This window comes from Bos mutus, chromosome X (genome assembly GCF_027580195.1).
Source record: "Bos mutus isolate GX-2022 chromosome X, NWIPB_WYAK_1.1, whole genome shotgun sequence".
NCBI classification, from domain to species: domain Eukaryota; kingdom Metazoa; phylum Chordata; class Mammalia; order Artiodactyla; family Bovidae; genus Bos; species Bos mutus.
In genome coordinates, this window is record NC_091646.1 from 117,427,301 (window position 1) to 117,446,509 (window position 19,209).

Consider the following 19,209-nt stretch of genomic DNA (forward strand, 5'->3'; position numbering starts at 1 on the left):
TTTTGAAATACCAGAATGAAACAAGAATTAGTGTTATTTGCTTAATAAACTTGGAGAAGGAAATGGCAATCCACTCCAGCACTCTTGCCTGGAAAATCCCATGGACGGAGGAGCCTGATAAGCTGCAGTCCATGGGGTCGCAATAAACTGACATAAAACGGTGATGGTGCCTCTAACCAATACTATCAATATTTTGCCAATCCCAAAGTTATTACCTGAATGTGCTCAAGATATCCCCACTGACTTCAGCAGGGTCACTCCTACACACAGAACAACAGAGAACTGTGGTCCTGAAAATTAATATTTACATGGCAACTTTCTTTCCACCAACTCAAAGGCTGAACGCTTTAATCACAGTGTTATGTCCTCAGTGATCTCTCTCTTCAAATTGAGGAACCCCTGGCCCAGCTGGTTCAGGGCACATTCCTTCTAGCCAGGGGGGCATTCCTTCTAGCTGGGGGAGGGGAGCACGGACCCCTCCTCCCTCCCAGGCCACTGAGAGGGAGGCTGCGCTTCTTCACTCAGACCCATCACAAAATCATAATATAACAACTACAATAACGTGAGACAGGAAACCAAGTGGGAACCCAACTTCCATTAGCATTTCCTTTGCTCAAACGGAGCGCACAGACTCCCAAAGAAATAAATCCACACTCTCTTTCTACCTTTTCTCTGTGCACTGTGGAAGAGAAATAAAGATCTCTTTGTCCCTTCAGATGGGCGGCTTTTCATGAGCGATGCTGCAGAGCCGAGAGCACTTCAGACTCTGCGGAGAACAAAGGCCAGCTTGCCTACTTACCTGATTACGGAGAAATGTCCCTCTTTAACAGTGTCTTCGCCTAGTACACCAGCTGCCACCGGGATTCAATCACATTCCAGCAAGACTTCTAACAAAGGTATGAAACCCACCCAAACTTAGAAGATGAAAACTCACAGAGTGAAAACATATGCAGATTCTTGTCCTGTTAATCCCACGTTCCAATCCCCAGATCACTGGGGCCTAAAGGGGCTAGCTAGGGCTGGAGCCAGGCTCCAAATGAATCATTTAAAACATTCAGGTTCTGTGCATACCATTGTATCTCATCTACTTGCATGAGGATATAAATGCATTGTACATCAGTTTGCCTGGGATATGACGCTACTGAACCTACCATCTTGAGCGTGCTAATTCCATTATGTAATATTTTTCTTTCCTCTCAGTCAAGACTTATCCAATTCTTCTCTTCACCCAGCACAGTATTGTCTGAGAGGTAAAAACTGAACTACCTCATTAAGGTTAAAAATGCTAGATGGAAAAAAAAAATGCTAGATGGAAGCAAATCCTTCTGTTGAATTTCTAAATGCCTTTTAGAAATTTTGTGCTTAATATTTCCTGTCCTTTTTCTTAGCTCAGGATTCCAGTTTGTGAAACTGAGGTTGTCCTTATAGCATATCCAAGTGAATGAGTTTTTAAGGGGGAAAGAAAGCGTTTGGCATACACAGATCTGATGTTACCACACCAGGTGACGAAACAATGATATTCCCAGGGATATTTTACATATGCCTGGGGCGATCATGAATCCCACTGCACCCTGGACAGTGCTAGCTGCTGCCTGGAGAACTATTAATTGCACCTCTTTTCACAATTCAAAGTGTCCTGGCTTGGATGATAAATTATATAGTCCATTTAAGCTATTTCCCATCAGTAGCATATGTAAGCAAGTATTGAGTAACATAATTCATGGATGTCTATGCGGAGGGTCCTTCTCAATTTCTAAAGCAGAAGTTCAACTTCACATTGATAAACCATAGTATTGAAACTGAGCAGGACCCTGTGGGATACAAAAGCCTTTCCGTGTCCCCCTTCTCTTGTTTGTAGGAAAAAGACTTCAGCCTCCAAGACCTTCCCTGAGTTCCAAAGGACAGCCTCAAACAGTTTCTAATCAGGGACAGGAGAGGATGTGGAGACAAGGGAGGGGCCAGCCAAGAAACAGTGGAGCAGCAGAATGGGGCACCAACCTGGCTCCTCCTCGAGGAACACACTCGCCAATATCTGAGTTCTCCTGCAGGAACCAAGGCCCCACCCAGCTGGGGGATGGTAACTTCAGGCTGAGCACAGGATTCCTGGAGCACCGCCCCATTACCTCCTCACCCACCAATGAGAACAAAGTCACAGGCTCTTCAGCCCTCACCCTAAATTTTGCCTTTGAAAACTTCTCCCTGAAAACCATAAAAGTTCACGTTTTTGAACACCAACCTCCTGTTCTTCTTGCTCAGCCCTGCAATCAACCTTTCTCTGCTCCTGACTTTGATACTTCAGTTTGTTTGGCCTCACAAAGGTGCGTTCAGGAACACTATACTGATACTTTGTATCAACATTTCATATTGACACTAACATTTTAAAATCACTTTCAAGTACTTTGACTTTTTCTTCTTGGTCCATGCCAGACCCCTATAGTGTGAGCAGCTAAGACACAGATCATTCATGTGCCTCCTACTCTAGAGGTGCTATTTCTAGTAAACTGTAATAGAAACCTAGATCTGACACTCTAGAACTGAACCTAGAACTGAAAACCATAAAAGTTTTCTCCCTGAAAACCATAAAAGTCCACATTTTTGAACACCAACCTCCTGTTCTTCTTGCTCAGCCCTGCAATCAACCTTTCTCTGCTCCCCACTCTGATACTTCAGTTTGTCTGGCCTCACAAAGGTACTTTCAGGAACACTATACTGACACTCTTCGATACATCTTTCAGCTTGTTATTCTAAGTTTCTACTCAAGCTTACTTTGCTAGCAAAAGGAGGACTTGGAAACAAACCCTACAGTTTTTTATGACTTTTTTTTACAAGAACTGAATTTCTTATCTCTCTGGATCAAATCAAGATCCACAGACTAAAACAAGATCTGTTCATTACATTAAAACAAGACTTTTTAAGTTATAAAGTCAGTGAAGTTTGGACAGTAGAAGGAAAGGGACTCAGGATGGTGTTTATGAGCCTTTACTCAGGATGGTGAATTCAGACAAGTTGTTAAAGTCTTGAAGCTCTGTCCTTTAGATTAAAGAGAAATGCGTTGCCACACAAATGTTTTCCACCATGGGCACTTCCTAAATCATATCTCACTAGTAGTTTCTTTACATCCATCCTACAGGCACCAGGACCTGGGTCACCGCAGAGCACTGAAGACTCCATGTCCTCCTGCCTTGGCTTTCCAGACATCACACCCTCCTGGTTCAACCCCTCTGGTCACTGCACATCCTTCTCTACCAGACTCTTGAATTTCTGCATTCAACAGGATTCAGCTCTCAGCTTGGTGGGAGACACTCTTCCCTTCAAATGACAGAGGTGAACCACTTCTAATGCATGTGTTTTATTTGGCCCCGATCAACTTTTTAAATAGAGGCAGCATTTAAAACAAAGACATTTTGTGGTAGAATCCAGATTCCTGGTCTCAAATGAAAATCCATGTAATTCTCATATGGCAATATACGGCTAGAGTAGACAGTCCCAGTCACTGACTCAAAATATGCCTCTGCCTTGCATCCTCATGTGTTACCTGTCTGGCCCCTCTAGGCACTGGAGTTTGCAATCTTGGTTCCACACGCCTACGACAGCTTCAGGGACCATCTCTCTGCAACTAACAATATTCATTTGGACATTTTCTGATGCCCAGCTCCACACGCCTGAGTGTCCTAAGGCCCAGACCATACATCTGTATGTCCATTAAGGTCCAGACATACACATCACATGTCCTCTGTGTTTACCCTTAAACATATATGTCCTCTGTGGTCCAGGGCCACGTATCCAGTGGCCTGCCCAACATCTCCAACTGAATGATACAAACAAGGGCATCTCATATGCAGCATCTCCAAAACTGCTCTTTCTCCCAAATCTGACCACCAGTGTGGTTTATCTCAGGAAAAAAAAAATATTTCAAGGTAGACCTCTGAGACATATAAGACACCACTGTATCCTTCAAACTCTACATTCAATAATCATGAAGTTCTATTGACTTACTTCCAAAGTATGTTTCTAATGCTTCCATCTTCACTTAATCCACCATGGATCATACCACCATCATTTCCATCCTAAACTGTGCAGTCATTTTCTAATGGGTCTTCCCACATGTATACTCTGCACCCTCCCAATCCATTACCCTGATTAAAATTTCTCAGTGGCTTCCCATTATCTTGCATCCTTAACAAGAACCTCCAAATCCTTTATGGGCTGACCCTCTAAATTCTTTCAGTACCATTTACCCTGAACATTCTCCTCTACAACTTCACTGGTTTTCTCCTTAGTTTTTTAGGATGCCGCATTCTTTCCCACTGCAAGGCCCTCTGACTAACTCTTCTCTCTTCCGACACTTACTATCCACCTCTACCTTCTCCACTGTCTTGGGAGATGAACATAACCCTGGGATAAGGCCCAGTCCCGGGTGTTTCTCAAACGCCCTGGGTTTAGCGATGCACTCTAAAGATTAAGCACCACTGATGGAGATCACATGGCTGATAGCTCCTGCTAGGTCTCAAGTCTCTCACTTCATTTAGAAAGTCTGCCCTGACCCTCACAATACTTTGGTCAGGTCCCCCTGCGGTTTATGTTCATAGCACAAAGTACTTGTCTCGGACAATACATACAGTGAGTAAACTAATTAGTTATCTGTGTAGTCACCGTTTCGTGTCTCTGCAACAGATTGCAGTATCTATGAAGCTAAAGACCAATTTTGTCTTATTTACTTTGAGCCACAGTGTATGGAGGAAAAACGGAGAACACACTTTAACAAGGAAACATTCGCCTCTTTTGACAAGCCCTCGAGGCTTTAAAAACAAAATTGACCTGGACATTCTCTGCCTAGACGTTTGGATATCTAAATTTGACACCTTATTTTAGGTTGAGAGCCCAGAACGTGCATTTCAGAGGAGACACTCACCGACAGTGGTGGGCGGCTGAGATTGGGCAGTGTGAAATTAACCGCTGCGCGCTGGGGGAGAGGACCCACTGGCCTTAGGCTGGCTTGTGTGCTGTGGAGAAGCAAGGCCCTTATAGCCATTTTACGGCTCTGGGTCCGTGGGGAGCCCAGAGTTCTTCTGGCCTCAGACCACTTGTGCTTTGTGGAAGTGAGAAACCTCTCGGCTACCACCCTTCTCTGCACGGATGGAAAGGACTGTCGCGGTCACAGACAGGACCATCCACTAGAGTTCTGCTGTTCATTTTACCCCCAGTCTGCCCAAGTGCATAAGACAAGCACTGAGGGCTAAACCCGGCTTCAGCCGGCAAACATGCTGTGGACACATACTGCCTTCTGGCCACCTTACAGGCCTGCCTCAGAGTGGAACCAAGAGCTCTTCCTGCTAACAACATGCTCGTATGCTGAGGAGGTGGGAACCTTCTCGGCCATCGTCCTTCCCTCTTGCAGGTCCATCCAATTCCCTTCCGGCTACCCGCTGATGATTACTGGGGAACCAATTAGAGGGCCCTCTGACCGCCAGCTGGCCTAAAATCCACAGATCCTTCAGGACCCCAGCTTGCGGCAGATGGGAAAACTAAGCACCTTCCACTCTTAGGCCCCCAGGGTGCTGTGGAAGACAAATGCCTTTTGGTGACTGTTCTTCCGCAGCACCCTGGTGTCCCGGAGGGGCTTCTGGTCTCCAACCTGACTCAACGCGTGGGTTCGGCAGGTCATTCTATCCCCCAGCCTCTCTGTGTGCTGGGGAACCATGAGCCATTCTAGAAATTCTCCTGCCCAGAGCTCTGCACTAGTTTTTAGCCACCATAGCGGCCTCACATGCTTTAGAGCCAGAGCCCATCATGCCTTTGACACCAAGCGCATTTTGAAGAAGCAACCCTTTCAGCTACCGTCCTCCTGACCCGCTGGTGTCCTGAGGGCCCTTCCTGTCAGAAACCTTGCCACCCACTTGAGTTCCGCAGGTCCTTTGGACCATTCGTGCTGAGCAACACAGAGTAAACTGACATCACTGGACTCTGTGCTTTGGAAATGCTAGCCCTTTAGGGATTCCCTGGTGGCTCAGATGGTAAAGAGTCTGTCTTCAATGCATGGGACACCCGAGTTTGATCCCTGGGTTGGGACGATCCCCTAGAGAAGTGAAGTGAAGTGAAGTCACTTAGTCATGTCCGACTCTTTGCAACCCCATGGACCATAGCCTACCAAGCTTCTCCATCCATGGGATTTTCCAAGCAAGAGTACTGGAATGGGTTGCCATTTCCTTCTCCAGAGGCTCTTCCCAACCCAGGGATCGAACCCAGGTCTCCCGTATTGTAGGCAGACGCTTTACCATCTGAGCCACTAGGGATGGAAATGGCAACTCACTCCAGTATTCTTCCTTGGAAAATCCCATGGATGGAGGAGCCTGGCAGGCTACATACCATGGGGTTACAAAGAGTTGGATACAACAGAACGACTTCACTTTCACTTTTACCTTCAACCTATAATACTAGAACTCTCTAGTTTTAGCCAGGCACATAGCTGTACAGAATAAATATTATAGTTCCAATCCTCCCTTGCAACTAAGTGTGATGGTATGTCTAAGTTCTGAGCATTGAGATATAAGAAGAAGCAATGTATGCAACTCCTAAACCAAGCCCCAAAATGGTTCCCTTCCCCCTTCCCATTGGCTGCTAGAGCTCCAGCCATCACATCTGTCTGGGCAGCAAGTTTGAGGAACAGAGAAAAAGCTGTGCCCCCTTTCTTTTACGGTGACTTCCTAGAAACACCACTCAACATGTCCTCATCCAGAATTTAGTCAAACTGGCTGCTCTTCCCTGAAAGAGGGGCCAAGAAATGTGGTCTTTCAGCTGCACTACAATGTGTGAAGGTAAAAATCAGTGTTTGGTTACTCAAGGACAAATGAAGTGCTTTCCCTCCCTAGTAAACTGCCCTAAAACTTAGTGTCTTAAAATAACAACCACCAAAAAATAAGTAAAAATAGCAATAACCATTTTGTTCTCTCTCATGAGTCTGTGGGTGGAATGGGCTCAGCTAGGCAGTTCTGCTGCTGGTTGCACACAATGGCAGTCAACTAAGATTGCTGGGACCACCTCAGTCTCATCATGGTCTCATGGCCTCTCCTCTCCATGTGATCTCTCTCTAATGGCGTGGCCTAAAACACCAGAAGAATGGATATCTGGAGACAATTAGCAGCCGTTGTCTCATGTCTCTTTAAGACAAACAAGACAAATCATCTAACAAACTAAGAGAGGACCACTGCTATATAAAACTCATGAAAAGAAACATTGGTCATTATACTTAGAAGCTAAAGGAAATCAGAGTAAGATCAATAAGGGACTTCCCTTGTGCTCCAGGTACTAAGACTCTGTGCTCCTGCTGCAGGGGTCCTGGTTGGAAACTAAGATTCCACAAGCCACACCGTGAAAACAAACAAAACAAAAAAGTAAGACCAATGATAATCTTACAATGAGCCTCAAGCCAGCTCTTCATAAAGTCCTAGTAAACATTTAAAACACTAAATGTTGGTAAAATAATCTGTGCCTAATATTAACAAGCAATCCAAAACAGACAGTTCATAGGAGACGAAATACAACTGGCCGGTGGTCACCTGAAAAAAGACTTGGCCTCACTAATAATGAAAGAAATATTCATAAAACCAATAATAAGCTATTAGATTTTGTTCATCAAACTAATAATATTTTAAAAGATTAAAAATACCCAGTGTTATCAATGCTATTTGAGGGAGTATAAAGAGGAATGATCTTTTTAAAGAGCATTTTTTCCATATCTATAAAGTTTAATCTGTATGTATCTTTAAATGGAGCAATTCCAATCTCAAGTCAATAGTTCATAAAAATAACTGAGTATTCAAGAATATATGTTAAATAACATGCACTTCAGGATCTGTATAGCACACAAAATCAGCTAGCATCTGCATCTCTATCTAGCGTCTGCATCTGCTATCTACACTGCAGCTATCTGGCATCTGCAGTGTATCACTATGCTGCAGGTTCTTTTATCATTCCTGCTTTTTGTGTAAGGAAGCTGAGTCTTGAGAGGTTAATTAGGTTGGCCAAGGTCACACAGCCAGAAAGCAGAAGGAATGAGATCCAAGCCAGGTCTCCCTGATTCCAAAGCCTAAGTTCTTCCTCACTGTACATTCTGTTCCCCAGATGTCCTCGAAAACCTTCCCACGCTTGGTAGATGCACATTGCCTCAGGATGACCTTTCTTCTCATTTATCCTTGACACTTACCGGTAGTTCAAATGACTCAGAAGGGCTAGAGATAGAACTGCTGGGGCTAGGGAGGAATATTACCAGCCTGCAGTTGGAAGTAGATTCAAGTATATAGCTATTTAAGTACAAAAAGTTTTGAGGGGGAAAAAAAAAGCTGTAATACATAATGCTGGTGAGGCTGCAATAAAATTGATATACTTATATACTGCTACTGGTGGAGTAAATTGGTTTAACTAGTTAGAGAAAATTTTGGCAATGTTTTGAAACAGACATTAAAATGTTCACACTGTTTGATCAGTGATCCCATTCTCAGGAAATTAGTTAAAAGAAATAATGCAAGAAGATGGTTAGGTGCTCAGAAGGTTTCATTATAATGTTATTTGTATTAATAAAAGCAAAAACAATTAAAATAACAAATGTCCAATATTAGGGAAGGATGAAACAATGATTAAGGCTTTGTATTTGACAAGAACCACAGCTGTTCACCTTTTTTCTCTGAGTCTTTTGGCTCTTCAAGCCCTGATCCTCACACAGCCCCGGGTGCTTGTGTGAAATAAAACAGCAACAATCAGCAAGGCACGCTGAGCTCTGCACAACCAGAATGGAGTCAGCCCAATGTTTTTCTTCACATCGAACAAACTGAGAACTCGCTCCACCTGCCCTCTTTTAGCTCTGCATAAGTCTCCACTCTTTAGCACATTTGCTGTTTATGGTGGCAACTCCCTCACAGTTTTCTCGTCATTTCCAAAATGTTTTCTTCCCTGAAGTTGTGCGTAAGCTTATGGCATTCAGGACGCCCGCCAGGACTCTGAGAGGTGCCGAGGCCTCGCTGTCTCCCCCACCAGTGGGGCAGAGGCCAAATCACAACTTTGCTAACTGCAAAGCCTCGCCAAGCAATGACCTATAATTATAACAAATACATCAAATAGTGATTATTTTTATTGATGTCAAGCTGCATTTTTACAATGTGTTGTGTTCCGAGAGAGCCAGCATTCTTTCCTGGCCAATGCCCAGCTCCGCAAGCTGCTTACAAACTACAGGCACAGAGTCTAATTGGTTCTCAAAGTTTTGTCCAAAGGGCCCACTCAAAGCTGTTTGGAAACACTGAATGCTGGCGGGGGGTGGGAGGATGGGGGTGGTGGATTGCCAGTTGACACTGGTGTGAGGTGGAACCCTCATCATCATGATTGAGCAATTACGGGATGGGAACCATACACCAAATGCTTTAGAGAGTTCAAATGTTCCCTGCCTGATGGCCCCGTGTTCCGTGTAATTATTTTCTTTGTGTGTTTATTGCAATTTTTAAATTGTCCTTCATTATAAAGTGTGTTTGCAATATCAGTGACCTCCTTTTCTTATGTGTTCTAATATTGCCAGGGAGTGATGATCTAGGTGTCTGAATCTGATGTACATCTTTTCCTTGAATACTCTTTTTTTGGTCTCATTTCTATCTTTAATATTTTTCAAAGCTACCTGCTTTTCTACAAAAACTCTTTTTATAGAAGGTAGTGAAGAGTAGAGAACAGATGTGATTCACAAGTCCCCAGGTATCATCTCCTGCTTACCCCCTGCAAGCTGTTTAATTGTGAACAGGTCAGTTCACTCCTCTCTGACCCTCAAGTTACTCATCTGTAAAATGGGCAGGATTCACAGAGGTAAGGGCTGCTGAATGGAGTCTGACTGCTCGGACTCACATCCTGGCTCCAGCTCTGTGACTTTGGACAGACTCCTCCCTCCAGTGTCTGGGGCAACCAACCATCCTACTTTGCCCAGGAATGAAGAATCTGCAGGCCTTTCAGCGGGGAAAGCAAGGACCAGCTGGTCACTCTTTCTGTACCTCAATTGCCTCATCTGTAACAGAGAGAGATTATAACAGAAAACACCCTCCAGGGGCTGTCATTAGGATTAATCAATCCTAACGTGTGCAAAGTTCTTAGGACACTGTCCGGCACATAGTGAACACTCACTACATGTCGGCTGTTCTTCTCAGGACCTTCTTCTCTCCTCCATGTACTCCTTCACCATCCCCCTTTCTCCTCTCTTCTATTTAATAGCTAAAGTCTTAAATATGAGCTTTTTAGTATTAAACCCGATGTGCTATGAAAACCTTTGTTTCACTTACACTACAGACAATACCAATGATGCCTTCAAAATGTTGTTAAGCAGTTTAATATAGCTCTCATTGGAATGTCACAATTTTCAAAGTTATAGTTCAATCTCCCTTTAGTGAATGCAATAAAAAGGTTACTCTGGTGTTGTTTCCTTTATATAAATAACATCAAAATGCTTCAACCCCAAAAGCTGGAGAAGAGAGGAGGAGAGTGAGGAGAACCAGGCACAGGTTGGTCCATGATGAAGATGGGTGGAATTTCCTGGGCCAGTTTCCCTTCCTGTCTCTGACGAAACATTTCCAGGTTAGATCTTTCTGCATTCTTTGCAGTGGGAGCCAACCCTGAAGATGGGACGCTTTGAAAGGTGCTGAAAGTTGTGGGAAAGGTGCCTGTAGACAAACAAATGCCAATGAATCCTCCAAAATCAAGGCCCATCTGGGGAGGAAAACAACGACTCAACATGTACCCAAAACAAGCGACACCTCACAGAGACATGAGCGTCTTTGAACAACTTTCTCCTCTCCCTTTTTTCTCTCCCCTGTGTGACGCCTAATACCTAAGTGGGCCATATTTCTGGAGGGGATAAAGGGAAGTGGGTGAAAGAAAGGTCTGGCATTCTTTTTAAGGATCAGCCCCTTTTGCAGTTGGCAAAGAGTAAAAAGCCCTTTCTGGAGATTTTTGCTTAGTGTTTGTTTACAACTCTCAGTGTGGGGTACACACCACCCTACTCCTAAAGCCAGGCCTGTAACAGAAAGCAAGTAAGGAGGGAGCTGGCCTGGGATTGATTCTCTAGTGTGGAAATTGTCAACAACCGCACTTTCTATTTGTACTATTTAAAAGATAGTGTTGGTGGTCTCTTCATTTCTCAGAAAAGGGAACTTGTTACACCTGTCAGATTATAGACTTGGAGCTATTTACTAGGGAGACTATACAGTGACAGATCGGAGAAGGCAATGGCACCCCACTCCAGTACTCTTGCCTGCAAAATCCCATGGACGGCGGAGCCTGATAGGCTGCAGTGCTTGGTGTCGCTAAGAGTCAGGGATGACTGAGCGACTTCATTTTCACTTTTCACTTGCATGCATTGGAGAAGGAAATGGCAACCCACTCCAGTATTCTTGCCTGGAGAATCCCAGGGACAGAGGAGCCTAGTGGGCTGCCGTCTATGGGGTCGCACAGAGTCGGACACGACTGAAGTGACTTAGCATACAGCGACAGATAACGCCAACTCTCCATTATCCATGAAAAAAAAATAAGTAAAAATCTTTCCTAGGTCTAAATTTCACTTGAACTGTGGGTTTCAATCTCTTCTCTCCAACCTTTCTGAGATTCTCTGAGCAAAATACATGGGTTTTAATTTCCTGTTAGTCCCTTGCAAACCTTAGGCTGGGAGAGTGAAAAACACCGACTTGGCCCCAAGGGTAGTCAAGTGAGGACTGAGGAAAGAGAATGAGGCCTCGATCAAAAAGGGGCCCGCCCCCCGGAGAATAAAGCAGCCAAATGCCATTTGCCCCAGTAAAATACCTTCTACTCCCACAGCAGTTCCCGGGTTCAGGAAAGATGTCCTAAGCTGCTCCCGGGTGCCAGGAACTGTGCTAAGGGCCACCAAGTGTGAACACGGGAAGAAATGTGAAGTTCAGAGGCACGCGACACAACATGTCAGGTGGGTGTGAGAAACCCACGATTTCCCAAGCAAAGAAATCTCTCTGGGATCGTCTCATGGAATCCCCAAAGGAAAACCGCCTCGGCTGACTTTCGGTGCACTTGTGTCTGAGCGGATGCACAAGCTCTCCTCCCGCCAGCTTTTCGGCCTCGACTCTCCGCTCGCGGCGGCGGTCCTTCCCCAGGGCGGGTAGGTGACTCTGCTCCCCGCCGCGCCGGCCACCTCCCGCCGCGCCCTCTGGCGGGCGCCCGGGTCCGGCCACTCCTCCCGGAGTTTCGGTGCTCTGGGGGTCACCGGGGGCGCGGCTTCGGCTCTGCACCCCCGGGCCCCGGATCCCGGGAGGAGAGGCCGCGACGTGGGGCGTCCAGGTGGCCCCCGCAGGGCCCCCAGCAGCTCCTCCAGCCCCGGGTGGGGGCGCCTCGTTCCCGACGGGGAAACCGAGGCCGCCGAAGCCTAGCGGTGCCCTTCGGACGGCCCTGCAGCCGCGCGGGGTAGGCCCGGGGGCCAGGCCGGTGCCCGCGGCCCTGCCTCTGCCTCCCCAAGAGGTCCCTGGGCCCTGAGGGTCCCCGTTCTCCTCCATCGTCGCCCTCCTCTCAGCTCGGGAGCCTCCCCCTTCCCCCAAAGACGCTGAGTGTCCTCGAAACGATGCCGGGTGGGCTGGAAACTCGGGGGGCAGAAGGGGGGGCCTCTGGGGAGAGGACGGGACCGCCCCAGATTTGGAGGAGACGCCTGTCAGCGCGTGGAATGTAAGCCCTTCTGCGCAGTTATTTTTATTCCAGGGGCCTTTCTTCCTCGTCCTCGTCCTCCTCCTCTATTTTCTCCCTTTCTGTTCAGCTATTTGTGTTTTCTGATCGTAAGTGATCTGCGGCAGGAAATGAGATATCTTTATTCCAGAGGCACTGCGGTTCTAATAGTATCTATTCCAGAACCACTGGCTCTGTCTTAGTTGTGGGCTTTTTTTTTTTTTTTCTTCCTCGCAGGTTATTTTGTGATGAAGAGAACAGAGCGCTGTTCAGCCTCGGCATCTTCCCTCCTCCCTTCAACACAATGCAAGTCTTAATTAAACAAGGGACACCCACGCCTCCCTTCCCACAGGACCCCTTCCATCTGCTCCCCCTAACTCTAAAATACCAGCCTTTTATGGGCAGGGAAAGCCTCGTGTTGAACTTCCCAATTACCGAGACACATCGCAAAATAAGAGGCTGTAAAGCCATCACTCCAATTTTTGGACTCTTCCTTTCTAGGCCTTACCTAGTATGTGTTTTGGTGGCCTTAGTATTACTTGAAAATCCTGAAGGACTGAGGACTTGAGACTGCAGACACTCAGGTCTTGAAAAGCACGACTTGTGTTTTTGTGATTGATGAGTTAGGATTAACGCACTCATTGCAAAAGAAATAAAAAGTCGATATGAATTGGGCATTTTTCATCTTTGTAAAGGCTTCGTCAGTAATTTTCTAACCAGAGGTTCTAAGAGCTTCAAGAAAAGTCACCTTTTCCACGTAGAACAGTCAAAGAGAGTTGGACAAGAACCCTGCTCCCTCTCTTCTCCATTTCTAGTCACACCAAGAAGGGTAGGGGATTTGTGAGTAGTGGAGAGCGCTGGGATCTGGGCTTCGACGATTTTCTGATGCAAAGATTCCGATTCCTTGGGGAGACGCAGGGCGGTGGCCCGATTAGGGGAATCACAAAGCAGTCAGTCATCAAGTGCGAGGTAGGGGGATACTAGAGCCAGAGTCAGGAATCACAGAGGTGGAAGGTGGAGGATCATCAAGTCAAAAAAGGGAGAACCCTAGAATTCGAAGGTGGGGTATTCTAGAGTCACGAAGTGGGGGCTGATTTCACAGAGCCAGAAGTGTAGGGGTGCCACAGAGACCTATTCCAAAGAAAAGAAATATGAGTACCCATCTTCAGATGACCCCGCAGTCAGGACTGAGGCGTGAGGGTGAGGTCGCAGGCGCCCAGGCCTCCATGAACACCCCACGGGACAGCGGATTCCACTTTCCGGCTGGTGTTGCAGCCTCTGCACGCTTGCCTTCGCGCCACCCCCAATTATTCCACTTCTCGGGCCAGTGTTTCCTGAGGTTCGCCAGCAAGAATCCACCCAGCAATTATCTCCCTTCTCGCGCTCATGGGGGGACATTAACCACAAACGCGCTGGAGAAGAAAGGTACAGATGGGTCTTTTATTGCACACTTGGAAATGTTTCCAAGGCTTTTGTTTTCTTCCCCCATTCATTCCTGCGGGATCGCGGGGATCTGCCAACTTCAATCCCCAGAGGCTGCGGCGGGAGGGCCCGGCCCGCCCCGAACCCCCGCTAGGGGGCGCCCTCTGGCCGTGGCGCCGAGCCGAGCGAGCGAGAACGCCGACAGCCAGGGTCTGCGGGGCCTCGGGACTGACGCCGGCGTCGGGTCCCTCGTTACTCCGCACCCGAGCTCCTACCCATGCTCCCTGCACGTCCGGGGGCGCCTGGAGTAGCAGCTACAGAGTAACGGCTGCACGGGGGACGCCTCGACCCTGGACGCACCCAGGGTCCCGCCGTCAGGCGATGGAGACGAAACCAGGCGGTGGTGATTACAGGACGCCGAGGTTTCCCTCTCCGCTCTGGAAACGTGGGGGATGGGTGAGGCAGGAGATGGGGGGCTCCGACCGAGGGGCTCAGGGTGACAGCCCACCCACTTGCTTCTTGCCCGCGGGAGGGGACCGCTTCCCTTCCCCCACCCCGCAGCCCTCGAGGGCAGACGTGAGGCTGTGACCGTCCCGCCTGGCTTTGCGCTGGGAGCCAGGCTTGAAAATGCCTCGGTGGGCCGCCTGGACGGATGATTGGAGGTGATGGGGCGGGGGGAGCTGTTTTCTCTCTAGTTTTTGCTCCCCTGACCCCTTTCCCCTGGCTGCTGGCGGGTAACCGAAAGTGGTGAAGTTTGACAATCAGGGGAGTTGTCTTAACACAGTAATCACATCCATGCGTCCGTACCTTGAGGGCTCGGCCGAGGTCCTCGCGACCCTTCCCAAAGCGCCGCTTCCCAACAGACCTCTCCCAGCCGAGCCCTGACGGTGGACCCCCCCCACCCCCCCCGCCCCGGCTCAGGCGGACGACACGGCAAAGACGGAAGGAATAGCGAACGCCAAGGAGCCTTCCTTGCAAATCTACGTTCTCAGTCCCTTTGGACCTTTCCACGGGCTGCTTCTTTGGTAAACGCATCAACAAACACCGTCCACAGACAGATCCCAGCAGCCGTGGGGAGAACTGAGGCAGGGGTAGGGAGTGCAGGGCAAGCAGCGGGCAGAGAAGGCGAGGGGCAAGCAGATTATGATACATTTCCTCCTACTAACAGACTTCAGGAGGAGAGACCTCGATTTGTGCATGAAACGCATAGCCTGAAGTGAATAAGACTGTGAAAGCAGTATTTGAGGAGGTTAACCTGGACTGGTTGGAGTTAAGGGGGGGGTGTGGGGGAGGCAAATATTTCTGTTTGTGCCCTCCGGCTCTTCCCAGCACCGGCTGTCAATCCCGACGCTTGTTATCCTCACAAGGCTTCAGTTTGTTTGCCTGATCTCAGCAAGGTTTTCTTCCACAAGTAGAACTATAATTGCTATAATTCTACTGTATCATTTGGATCATTGCAGTATTGTTGTTTTCTCTCCCTCTTTCTCTCCTCCTAACACTGCAATAACGCGCTCCAGTGTTAAATTAGCAGGTTGCGGAAGACCATAAATGAATGAAAGTTTGTTTAAAAAAAAAAGAAATTAAATAAATAAAACAGCAAAATGACTTGGCAAAGGGGATATCACATCACAGAGAATCCTCGCGTGTAATCAGGACTTATTGTCTTCCCTTCCAGTGGCTTCCAAATTGGTCGCCAGACTCCAATGAAGTTTATTTCTATTGTTTAAATATATGTTTTGAAGAGGTTGAGCATAATTTAAGGAGACCTGAGCCGGCCGGTGTGGCTGGAAGCCCATCACAGCTTTATTTATCTATGTGTATATTGCACAATAAATTAAAACATCTCAAATGAAAAGTGTGCAAGGTTAACTCTCCTCCAAACATTTTTTTTTCCCCTGGATAATAACATCTGACTGCCACCCCCTTATCCCGCATTTCTTGCAAATATAATTTTGAAACTACAATGTAGAATTAGCTCTCACCACAGAAAAGAAAGGGGTTCCTTCCATTCGCCTCTTCTGGGTAATTATTATTTCCAGTCCTGGGGACAAGCCTCGTTCTTTTCACCATAAACAACAGTTTTGAACACCTCTGACCCTCACTTCCGGCCATAATTGTCATTTTTATCTTAGTGATTGATTTTAAAAGCAGATGAACTGCAAACCATTGTTTTCCAGGCAGCCCAGGAAAAGAAAACCAACAGTTACAGACCTCAAAGATTAGTGGAACCAGGAGTGGTGAGTAACAAAGTATGAACGTGAATAACATTATTACTAAAATGAAATTCCTTTTGATTAGTGGGTAAAAGAAAGTGGAGAAAGTGAGGTGAAAAGAAAGCAAAGTGGCATCTTGCCGACAGTGCAAACATGAAATTGACTAAACTAAAAGTTCTTTTATACATAGTCCTATAGCCCAATCCTGAAAAGTCTACCTACTCAACAAATTAATTAAATTCTTCTTAGATATTAGAGGCATCATTTTGTTTTCTAAACTAACATGTAGGATAACACACACATATCTTAAACCCATCTTCTGATTAGACACTGTGGAGATACCAGCTGATTGTCTCCCCGTGGGTATGTTAGAAAAGTTATCTTTTTTTAAAAAAAAAATAATGTTTCAGGAATAGCAAGAGCCAACTGCAGATTTTGAACTTGGGTGCTGAATTGTGACAAAGATCATCTCAGGGCCGCTGGGTGTAAAGGGAGCTGAGTCGGGCCCTTCTCCCCGAAGTGAATGGATGTGCTTTCCCAATAGCGTCCTCACTTGGGAAGATTGATTAGAAAATACCAAAAATACACAAGATGAAATAACAATGCTAGTGTTTGCACCAGGTTTCCCAAAGAAAGACGCTACATTCCATTAATAGAATTAGATTTAATTCCAGGGGTCATTAAGTCAGAATCAGAAATTCTATGTTAACCTCCCCTTTTGCAGTGGATGATTAAAATTAGAATACACCCCAGAAGAAAGTCCGACTTCTTTTTTTAAAAAAGGAGAACAGCTGCAGAAGGGGGAGGAGGGGGACGGAAGCTAAGAAATCTTCCACCGAGTTGAAACCCCGTTAGGCTCTCAGACATGAGTTGTGCGTTTGTGTCTCTCTTTAACACCGTCTTCTTGTGGACTCATTTTCAACCCACTCCTTGCGTGTGACGGAGTGTGACTCTGAAGTCACGGAGCCACCCGCAGCCGGGTCTTGTAGATTTCCGACGCGGGGCCCGCTGGGGAGGGAAAAGTGCCCCTGTCTCTGCCAGTGACCGGCCGCAAAGGACCCCGCGAGGCTCCCGCGGCTGGAGGCTCGCTCCGAGGAGACCTACGAGTCTTTCCGCCTCTCGGCTCCGTCGAGACTCGCACCCTGGGAGTGGGCGCTCAGGGCCGGGGAGGGAATCAGCGCGCAGAATGTTACTTTAAAGCTAAACGGGGCTGTATAACAGAGAACTGTGGGTGAGACTAGAAAAGGAAGAAGGCAGGCAAACACAGAAGATACCAGGGGCCTTGGAACAACAGAGAGGGCTTAAAAGAAAATCAATGTCAGAGAGAGCTCGGGTTCTCTTTCGCCCCCAACTCCCATCATCCAAGTGTAGGAAAAACTGGTGAGACTCAAACTAAAAGCCAGAGAGAGCGGAGACAGATGGACAGACTGACAGACAGACAGACACACACACCGATAGACACAGATCCTCTTCGTCTAGCTCTTAATAGTACTAGTAATATCACATTAGTATTAACATTATTGATGTGCCTGTTCCTAACCCTTCATCCCCTCCAGTTGTGTCTTGAATGCTCCTGCCAAGCCAGCCTGATCTGTCTGCCACCCACCCACGAGCATCCAAGAGTTATGCAGATGTTTATGGCTGAAAAAATTCCAGTTATGCATCCTTGTATTTTTAAATACTAACTGTAAGTGATTCAAGTATAATCCTTTGTAAAACGCTTTTCTCTGACACATTGAAGGGGTTGAGAGAGGAAAACCCGGCGTGGATTCCCCCTCCCCGGCTCCTCTCCCACCCACCACCCTCGCCCCCACCCTGCCAGCATCGAGGCCCCCGGCTATCCCTTGGGCCCTGCACCCAGAAAAAGAGGGCACCCGTGCTAGCCCTCGCCCGGGCTCGGCACAACTTCAGTCGGAGTTGGGTCCCGTTTCTCAGCGCTGGACGCGCTGGAAGCTGTTTGGGGAAGAAGAAAAACAAGTGCTCTCTCCCTGAGGTTCGCTCTCTCGCCTTTGCCAGGGGGGAGTTCAGAACTTTAAGCGTTGAGATTGGGTTGAAGCTGAACCTGGGTCCCTCCCACCCTAGAGCGCTCAGGGCTTCGGTTAGATCCCGCTCCCTGCACGCGGGATCGGAGAATGTCCAGCTTCAGGGTGACGGCCTAACAGAGGCGAACTTATGGGGAGAAGAGGGCAGCGTGTCTGGGGAGAAGGGGGAGACTCTCGGGGCCTGTCCCCAGTTGCCCCTTCTCGCAGCCGACACTCGCCGGTCCCTTCCTGTTCTGTAGATGCGCTAGAGAAGGCCGCGCGCCTTTGGCAGACCTTTGTCTTTAAGGGGACTTTTTGCAGAGTTGAAGACGGTGATGAGACCCTACTAAAAAGAGAGCAACCGCCGGACTCAGGGAGAGGACTAACAGTTCAAGGCGTTGGGCCACAAGAGAACACTGAACGCCCCAACGACAGACGTTTACCGGCGGCCGTCACCCCGGCGGCCCGTCCGACCTAAAGAGGACGGTGGCAGAGGGCCACTGAGGTCAAGGCACTGTCCTGGGAGAGCGACATTGGCTTTGAAAAGGGCCAAATCCGTCCGTACGCGAGCCAAGCCTCAAGGCCTTGCCTCCAAGGGAGTGAGGTCCTCGGGCTGGTGGAAGGGGCGCACGCCGCCCAAATGGCACCCACTGGCCTGACATCCGAATACGTTAGAGCTTCGGGCTAGCCCTAAAGGGTTAAAGGAGGAGCGGCAGGAACAGAATGGAGTATTCAGAAAGTTGCTAGTTGAAAACAAAAAATAAAAATAAAATTGGCTCGGGTGCGTGCCTGCTGCTGCCCCTCCTCCACCGCCGGCTTTTCCAGAATCCAGTCCGGGCTTTGCCGGGAGC